The sequence below is a fragment of the Hibiscus syriacus genome, unplaced genomic scaffold (assembly GCF_006381635.1).
Source record: "Hibiscus syriacus cultivar Baekdansim isolate YM2019G1 unplaced genomic scaffold, ASM638163v2 tig00113726_pilon, whole genome shotgun sequence".
NCBI classification, from domain to species: domain Eukaryota; kingdom Viridiplantae; phylum Streptophyta; class Magnoliopsida; order Malvales; family Malvaceae; genus Hibiscus; species Hibiscus syriacus.
Genome location: NW_024063472.1, coordinates 734,968 through 745,944, shown reverse-complemented (window position 1 = coordinate 745,944; position 10,977 = coordinate 734,968).

Sequence of the window (10,977 nt, the reverse complement as noted above, 5' to 3'; positions counted from 1 at the left end):
CCATTTGGGTTAGCCATCCATTGCACGATCAATTCTTGAGTTAACGCCCCATTTCTAATAAGTATCACTATTTCTTTCATCAATAGCCCACAATTCCCTATAGAATGTCCAGATGCTCCCATGTGGAAATCACAAACATTATTTTCATCATAGCTATGAGTAGAAGAGTTTGACATCACTTTCATTGGTCTTGGAGTAAGGTATTTACCTTTAATTAAGTAGGGGAACAAATATGAGATGTGTGTTTGGAACACCTCTAGAGCCTTTCTTACTTAAGGAATCTTTTTTAGCCGATCTGAGCGACTAACTATCTCATTTATTTTATGACTGTGAGGATTTAGGAAGTGACATTCATGGATCTCATCATCTTTTGATTTTTGATCGATTAGACCTTTGGAAGCGACCTTCAAGTTCCTTTTTCTGATTGCATATTCTATTTGCTCCCCAATTTTTACAAGTTCTTCGAAGGTATTTGTTTAATTTGCAAGCATTAACTCAAAGAAGGGACCTAGGAGTGTGCTATGAAACATGTATGATATTTCTTCAGTTAAGGAGGTTGAACTTGAGCTGCCATGCCTCTTTATCTCAATGCATATTATTTAAAGCTTTCTGTAGTTTCCATATTCATTTTCTAGAGATCTTGATGACTCAGAGCCAAGCCATTGACATATCGATATTGTTCCAAAAAAGCATTGGCTAAATCAACCCATTACCTGATTTTTTTCTTTGCTCAATCGATTATACCATACTACAGTAGGTTCAATAAGACTACCATGAAACTAATGGATCAAAAAATTATTGTCATTTAATCTTCCTATAGAACATCTTTAAATGGAAACATCAAATCCTTTCATTTCTTCAACCAATTCCTCTAACTACTTAAATTTATCTCTGATTTGCTCAGGATTAGTGAAACTCTTCCCTTCATTCAAATAGGTTGCCTCAGGTTAGGTTACTAATATTGACATGTCAACATGATAGCATTGATATCCCTCAATATGTGCTTTCTATTTGTTAACAATCCTTGTAGCCATCAATTGGCTCATTTGATTCAATACTTATTGTTGAGAATTTAATGCTTGATTTCTCACATTGTGTTGCAATACGGTCAACTGATCTTGTAAATCGCCTTAGGACTACTCTATTGCTTCTAATCTCTTATCCATGATTGGATGAACTTGGTGCTACTGCAAAGTAATCCTCCATGAATTATTTTCATGGTTTTTATAATTAGTGCATGTAAAATATTTTAATAAATACAATGCATGTTTGCAAAAATGTGTCACTCCAGAGTGACCATCTTAAACGATTTTCATTGAACATAAAGGTTTCAATACATCAAATAGCCAAACTTTATAACTAATGAATAGCTTTAACTCCTAGCTTTTCTATCTCCTTCAGAACCAGATTAACTTCCAAGCATGATTTAGTACTGAGTTGTCAATCTACTTCAAATCCCTTGTAAAACTAGCTAAGTCGATCAACATGTGAGCCACATCGCTTGCTTGAGTAATAGCCTCCTTCATTGCACTGTCTTTATCCTTTACCTTATGTTTCAATCCTCAAAGTTGCAAACAATATTGATCATTTTACCTCGTAAGTGATTCGATGCGGTTATGAAGTTCTCTTGCAAGATTTCTATAATCATGTGTTAGCTATGTCAATGTCTCATTTTTTACTTTACTGACTTCTAATTCAACATTTTTCTCGTTCTTGTGTCTTTGAAATGAAGCTTTTGAGTCGGTAATGAATGTGCTCAACATCTCATTTTACAAGAAAATATGATTCGACATATCATCATGGTGATTACTCTTTTATGTATTACATCCTTATCCTTTATATCTAGAATAGGCAAGTCTTGGAATAGTCACACTTGTATATCCCATCTATTGTTTCTTGATATCTGGAGTAGACTTTAATTAACGAATTTTGTATCTCATATCAACTTATTCGAGGATGGCCATGATTTCTAGTCTTACTCAATCAGGCATGTGATTATTTCCTATTATGTAGGAAGACAAATCCTATCTTAATCATACACACCCACTACATATATTGAGATATATTCAATAACAGTCTTTATAGAGCAACCAGTTACGGAGCTTGTTTTAGCTTCATCAAAACATACAACAAATATGTTGGGATAGTATTGATCTCAAGTCTGAGGATCATACATATAGTCATCACCATGAGCAATGTTATGACTTTCACATAATAATCCAAGATATATGCTCATGGTCAGTCAATCCAATACATTTTTCTCTAACAATATAATCATGTATCAATTCTGACATCTCTATGTCAATAACAACTCATTGTCATCAATCAATAACATGTTAGTTTTAAGCGTATTATTATTGTATGCCCATAATAATACTTGACTAGGATCTTTTAATAATAACAATTATGTCATTATATGGTTTATTATCTTCATTTATGTTAAATATATAAATGAAAATAATAGCGGCAATGCCTTTATTCAATAAAACCGGTAAATAAAAGTATTATTACAATCACGCCTCTGCTGTGTAAGAGGCTTCGTCAAGGGATCACCAATGTTGTCATCCGTGTGTACTCTACATATTTCCACATCTCCTCGATCAATGATATCTCGAATGAGATGAAAGAGCCTAAGAATATGTTTGGATCGTTGATGAGATCTTGGTTCTTTTGCTTGTGCAATGAATCCATTATTGTTACAATGGAGTTCTACAACATTTGATATGCTGGGAACTACCCCTAATTCCGATATGAACTTCTTGATCCAAACAGCCTCTTTTGCTGCTTCACTGGCTGCAATGTATTCAGCCTCTGTTGTAGAATCAGCTACTGTGTCTTGCTTCAAACTTTTCCAGCTCACAGGACCTCCATTAAGACAAAACACAAAACCCGATTGCGATCGTGCATCATCCTTGTCAGTTTGGAAGCTGACATCAGTATAACCTTTTATACTAAGCTCTTCCTCCCTCCATAGACAAGAAATTTATCCTTAGTTCTTCTTAAGTACTTAAGGATATTTTTAACCGCAACCAGTGATTGTCACCAGGGTTTGCTTGATACCGACTCGTCATGCTTAGAGCATACGATACATCTGGTCGAGTACATATCATGGCATACATTATAGAACCAATAGCCGAAGCATATGGAATCTTATTCATCCGTTCTCTTTCTAGTGGACTTGAAGGACACATTTCCTTAGAAAGAGAAATGCCATGTCTCATAGGCAAAAATCCTTTCTTGGATTCTTCTATACTGAACCTTTTCAGCACTTTGTCTATATATGTACTTTGACTCAGACCTAGAAGTCGTCTTGATCTATCTCTATAGATCTTAACTCCTAAGATATACGCTACCTCACCCAAATCTTTCATAGAAAAACAACTACTTAACCAAGTTTAACAGACTGTAAAGTAGGTATATCATTTCCTATGATAAGTATATCGTCTACATACAAGATTAGGAAAGAAACAATGCTCCCACTAGCCTTCTTATAAACACAAGGCTCATCTTCATTTCTGATAAAACCAAACTCTTTGATTGCATCATTGAAACGAAGATTCCAGTTTCGAGAAGCTTGCTTTAGTCCATAAATAGACCTCTGTAGCTTACAAACCTTTCCAGTATTTCATGGAAAGACAAAACCTTCTAGGTGTGTCATATACACATCCTCTTCAAGTTTTCCATTAAGAAAGGCGGTTTTGACGTCCATTTGCCAGATTTCATAATCATGGAATGCAACTATTGCGAGCAGGATCTGGATGGACTTAAACATAGCTACAGGGGAGAATGTTTCGTCATAGTCTACACCATGAACTTGTCGAAAACCTTTAGCGACTAATTGTGCCTTGTATGTTTGTACATTACTATCTATGTCTCGATTTTCTTCTTGAAAACTCATTTACACCCTATAGGTTTGACCCCTTCAGGTGGTTCAACCAAAGTCCATACTTGGTTTACTGACATGGAATCCATCTCAAATCTCATGGCTTCAAGCCATTTCTCAAAATCTGGGCTAGACACTGCCTCTTGATAAGTCCTGGGCTCATATTGATCCATAAGAAGAACATCTCCATGTGTCGTAATGAGAAATCCAAATCTCATAGGTGCACGATGTTCTCTTGTAGATCTACGCAGTGATTGTGTTTCTAAATCTATTGAATGCTCCTCAATAACTTGTGAAACATGCTCAACTTCAGGTTCATTTATTTGTTATTCATGAACTTCTCCAAGTTCAATATTTCTTCCTTCCCTTTCTTTGATAGAAATTCTCTTTCGAGAAAAACTCTTGTTCGAGCAACAAATATTTTGTTATTGTTAGGGTTGAAGAAATAGTATCCCTTAGTTTCTTTAGGATATCCAACAAATATACACTTATGAGATTTAGGTTCGAGCTTTGTAGACATCTGATGTTTTACATAAGCTTCACAACCCTAACTCTTTATAAAAGACATACTGGGACGTTTCCTAGTCCATATCTCGTATAGTGTCTTTTGAACTGATTTAGATAGAACACGATTTAGTGTGAAAGCGGCTGTTTCAAGTGCATGACCCCAAAAAGAAGTTGGAAGATCACTATGACTCATCATCGATCGAACCATGTCTAACAGTGTTCGATTCCTTCTTTCAGAAATTCTATTCCACTGTGGTGTACCAGGTGATATAAGCTGTGAGACAATCCCACATTTTTTTAGGAGTTCATCAAACTCTATACTTAAGTATTCTCCACCTCGATCTGATCAAAGTTCCTTAATACTCTTTCTTAGTTGATTTTGTACTTCATTTTTAAATTCCTTAAACTTTTCAAGGGCTTCAGATTTATGGTGCATAAGATAAATATACCCATACCGACTAAAGTCATCGGTAAAAGTAATGAAGTAATGGAAACCACCTCTGGCTTGTGTATTCATTGGTCCACATACATCACTATGTATTAACCCCAATAAATCACTTACTCGCACACCTTTACTATTAAAAGGAGCTTTAGTCATTTTTCCCTACAAGCAAGATTCGCATACATCATATTGTTCGAAAACAAATGAATCTAAGAATCCATCTTTATGGAGTTTTGATATGCGTTTCTCACTTATATGGCCTAAACGACAATGCCAAAGATAAGTTTGATTCTATTCATTTGTTTTTGAGCTCTTAGTATTTATGTTATAAATAATGTTATCTTGATCCAAAATATAGAGACCATTAACCAATTGTGCCGAACCATAAAAACACTATCGAGATAAAAAGAACAACAATTATTCTTAATAATAATCTCAAAGCCAATCTTGTCCAAAAAAGAAATAGAAATAATGTTCTTAGTCAAACTAGGCACATAATAACAATCCTCTAAATTTAAATCAAGTCCACTAGGCAAAGATAAAGCATATGTCCCTATAGATAATGCAGCAACTCTTGCTCCATTTCCCATTCGTAGGTCCACGTCTCCTTTAGCCAGATTCCTTCTCTTTTACAGTCCATGTACAGAAGTACAAATATGAGAACCACAACTGATATCTAATACCCAAGAAGTAGATGTTGAAAAATTAACATCAATAACATAAATACATGAAACAAACGTTCCGTTTGCTTTTGCCTTCTTGACCTCTTCAAGGTAAACAGGGTAGTTTCTCTTCCATTGTCCGGTCTTATAGCAATGGAAACATTTTCCTTCTTTGCTAACTCCCCCTTTGGGTTTCAATGCATTTTTCCCTTTTGGTTTGGTCTTACCATTTCCCGTAGACTTTGCCATTACTTTTTTCTTTCCCTTTCCTTTGTCCTTCTGGACCATCAGAATGGGCTTAGTCCAACCTTTTTCATGTTACTTTCAGCAGTTCGTAACATGCCAAGTAACTGTGGCAAAGTTTTGTTAATTTCATTCATGTTGAAATTAAGGACAAATTGGCTAAAGCTATCTGGCAACGATTGAAGGATAACATCGGTAGCCAATTCATCTTTGAGAGGAAATCCCAGCTTTTCCAACGTTTGGATGTAGCCCATCATCTTGATGACATGGGCTCTTACAAGAGTTCCCTCTTCCATTTTGCATTGAAATAGAGCTTTAGAGGTCTCATATCTCTCTTGACGTTCTTGCCCTTCATATATTTCTTTGAGATTTTGAATCATCTCATATGCAACCATGTCCTCATGTTGCTTCCGAAGCTCAGGAGTCATGGTGGCAAGCATTAGACATCCAACATCTAATATATCATCCATATGTTTCTTGAATTTGTCTTTGTCAGCTTTTGAAGCATTAGCTGCGGTTAATCAGGAACAGGTTCCTCAATGACATATTCCTTCCTTTACTGTTTGAACAATTCTCAAATTACGAAACCAGTCAAGGAAGTTTATGCCATTAAGTTTATCCTTCTCAAGGAGTGATCGTAGTGATAAAGTGTTATTTGCAATTAAATCTACAACAATGGAAATATTATAGTAAGTAAATTTACCGAATTTAAAATTTATAAATAGGACTTTATTTACAAATTACTCCAACTATTTTATTCAAAATTAAAAACCCTCTTTGTTTTAATTTCGGAAAAATTCAACAGAAATATTTCTAGTGGGTGAGGATCCATAATACATCAATTTCCTAAATCAGCTTTGGTTTTTCTTTTAGGATAGTGATTATTTAGGTAAGTAACACTTGACTAGTTATATCTAATGTAACTCCTCATTTTTGGTGAACAACTTTTGTTCAAGTCATCTCATGACTTATCCAAATATTTAACCTCTAGGTTTCTAATCCTATTAGAATAACCTAGCTAAGTTATTACCAATATTTCAACCAGTGAATATCACTTGCTTATTCTTCACGTTTAACCAAGATAGATTTATGTGCCAATGGTTTGGCAAAGCCCACACAATATCGATCAAAGCCTTAACGAGGGTAAATATTGGACGGTTAAGTTAACTTAGATTATAAAGAGGGATTTGCGTAATTATCTCATTATTGTTTGTTTTAATATTAGACCCTTATTTATCTCATCAATATTTATTCTTATTATATCATTTGATGCATTGCATACATAATAAATGTAGCAATAAATAAGATGCAATGGTTATAGCCCAAACCAATGACTAAGGTGGCCCATCCCAAGCCAATGGGAGAACCAAGAACCCTAAAGCCTAAGACTACTCTCTAGGCATCTTCTCGCCTTTCTTCTGCTCCTTGTGAATCTTCATAGATTTACAATTTTAAAAGAAACTTGTTTTACATACGAGGGAGTAAGATGAGAAGAGAAATACAATAGAGATATAGAGAGGCACGGCTCGCAGACCGTATTTCAAAATAAACCATTGTGAATTGAACAAGGGCTATAACCATGCATATCAAACACCGTGCAAAACAAACATATCATATATATATATATACACGTTGTTACGCCTTTGTTAAAAATATTAATATGGGCCTTCAATTTGTACTGTTGATAAGGGGTCAAGGGGCGATCTGATAACAATTATCAACAGAATCGTTCTTTTGGGATTTTCTATCCCGAAGGTTTTCTGCATCGGAACAACCATTGTTCCACTGCTAAACGCGATCTGCTATCGCACTCCCATAGATCATCCAACAACAAATCATTGAAAAACATATTAACAAATTAATCGTTGTGGGTATCGATTCGAACAATGATATCAACATATTTACGAAAATCGATAAAACTGGAACATGCATCTCATACATATCGCATCTACAAAAAATTTAACCCAAAATCAGATCGTACAAGTGGCTCTGATGCCACTGTTGGGACCGTCGGCGCATCCCATGATGCAGCGGAAACAAAACTCGACGGTCTCACCAGCGATCCAAGTACGAAAAACTGAAATCGGGAGGAAGAGATGCGAATACTTACAGTGGGTTCCTTGAAAAACAGCAAGGACAACAGAGAATACCGGCTGTGTAGATCAGTTCGAATCTTAAGCCTCCACGAAATAACGTCTCGGCCTCTACTCAGTTCACCCGATTGAGAGCAATCTTTGTTTTTCCCAAAACTATTTTGAGAGAAAACGACTGAATGTTTTGAGTGTGTGTTGTACAATTGCTGCTAGACCTAATACACCCTTTTATAGCAAAGTTACCCTAATCATATTAGGGTTTTATTATTTCAAATTAATTAAATCTATATTTAATTAATTGGAATTTAATAATCCTCTTATTTCCAACTTACCCTAATCATATTAGGGATTTTATTATTTCAAATTAATTAAATCTATATTTAATTAATTGAAATTTAATATTCGGGATTATTAAAACATATATTTAATTAACTCTAGATATATATTTTAGTAACGTACAACAATTGTACATCTTTGCTCGTTTCAATCCTAGGGTGTGACCTTGTAGGTTCTTGTAACGTTAGCAGTAATTCTTAGAACAATTCTAATATTATACAATGAGTGACATCTAGCAATATATCATTGTCACCTAAGTTACAAGAAAATATGATTCAACATATCATCTTGGTGATTACTCTTTTATGTATTACATCCTTATGTCCTTTATATCTAGAATAGGTACAAGTCTTGGAATAGTCACACTTGTATAGCCCATCTATTGTTTCTTGATATCTAGAGTAGACTTTAATTAACAAATAGTTTATGATATCTCATATCAACTTATTCGAGCATGGCAATGCGTTTCTAGTCTTACTCAATCAAGTGGCCTGTGATATATTTCCTATTATGTACGAAGGACAAATCTTATCTTAATCATACACACCCACTACATATATTGAGATATACTCAATAACAATCTTTATAGAGCAACCAGTTACGGAGCTTGTTTAGCTGCATCAAAACATACAACAATATATGTTGGGATAATATTGATCTCAAGTCTGAGGATCATACATATAGTCATCACCATGAGCAATGTTATGACTGTCACATAATAATCCAAGAGATATGCTCATGGTCGGTCAATCCAATACATTGTTCTCTAACAATATAATCATGTATCAATTCTGACATCTCTATGTCAATAACAACTCATTGTCATCAATCAATAACGTGTTAGTCTTAAGCGTATTATTATTGTCCATGCCCATAATAAAACTTGACTAGGGATCTTTTAATAATAACAATTATGTCATTATATGGACTTTATTATCTTTTAGTTTATGTTAAACACATATATATAAATGAAAATAATACCGGTAATGCCTTTATTCAATAAAATCGGTAAATAAAAGTATTATTACAATCATCATATGATTGGTCTTTGGGCATACTCTAAAATGCCCCCACTAACATTTTTATCCTTGAACACTCTTGGCTCCACCTCAATTAGACCTTCAGCTCCAATACTCCATGCTCTATGAGGCACTGAATTCAGTGTTTAAAGGTAATACATTTCTCGATATAGTGTCCCTAAGCTCTTGCATGATATTCGCAATTAGCGTTGACATCATACCACTCTAGATGTGGAAGTGGCTAAGACTTCAATACTACTCACTTCTCGCACTTCCAACAGCTTACTGTAAAGTCTCCATATGTGATAGGAATAAGATCAAAACAAAGACCATCACTTCCTAGTTTTTTGTCATCATTTAAGCGTAACTTGGTTGAATGAAGACATGCTTTTGAATCAGTTTTAAATAGCGAGTTGCTTTAGTTGGGTTCAAATTATCCTTCATTTTCACATTTTAGGCACTCGAATGATTGCTGAACGTTTGGGGAACACAAATTTACCCTACTTGAAACTCAACAACTCTGCTTGGATAAGAACTATGACATTGTTTTTTAATACATTTTAATTTTTTGTAGTGTTTCATTAACATTATACCTTAAAATATGGGGTCTATTTCAGTTTGGATTAAATTGGGGTCACAAGGTTCGTCTCCACAGTAAATATAGTAGATTCTCAAATACCAATAAGTCCTGATCATGACTTTTTTTTGCTCAGCAAACAGAAAATTTTATTCCATTTTCAAGGTAACCAAATCTCCAACTTAGAGCCTTATTAAAAACCCCATAAACTTAAATGGGGGAAAGAGTACTCCAAAATTGAGGAAACAGGAATTGATACAAAACACAAGTTACACAAAAAGAAAGTGAGGCACACCTTGAACTAAAAGACTCCCTCGCCCTAACAAGATGAAATGCAAACACCACAAAGAACCATCCCAAAAACTTATTTAAAGAAAACAACCCCATATACCTACTTGCCAATCTAAGAAACATCCAATATGATAAAAAGAACACTGGAAAATTAACTTCCAAAACTAAATTTCAACAGCTTGCCTTGAAAATTAACTTCCTGATCATGACTTTTCTTCATCTCTTTTTTCTTGAACTTTTACAATGGTAACCACTTCCTTGGTACCTCCAAATAACTTGTTGATACGAATGATGATTGTTTATGGTTCTTCAAGTTTGCTAGGATCACTTTTTAAAAAGTATTCTCTTGTGTAACTGACATTACAAGATTATTTTCATCAAGCTCTTTCCCCTCTTGTGTATAAATCTCTTTTCCCTTGGCCAACACAACTAGTTTATCCATTATCCTATATATTTTCTCTCTCATCTCTTATATTTCCTGTTGCTCTTTGTCAGACACGCGATCTTTGGGTACCTGGCTCTCCACTCTTCTCGAAGCCTCCTGACAATGTCACCTTCCAAATGCATCACTGTCTTCTTGATCACAAAACCCCTTGTCCATTGTGAAAACCTTTTAACCAATGACCATCACAAATTGACACCCTTTATGTATGTCATGACTATATGACGAAAGGAAAAGAAAAGCATAGAGGAAACAAGTTAGGACATATAGAATAACAAACAACAAGTAAGGTGTAACGGTAAATACAAATGCAAAGATGTAAATACAGGATGCAAATGTAAAGATATTGATATGTCATGTTTATGTAATGGTAATGAAATATGCAAGGCAAAGAGACAAACAAAAAATCAATTTAGTAAAACTAAAACCATTAAAGGAAATCAAGAAAATTTAATTAATAAATAAATTGTAAGTACGACAAA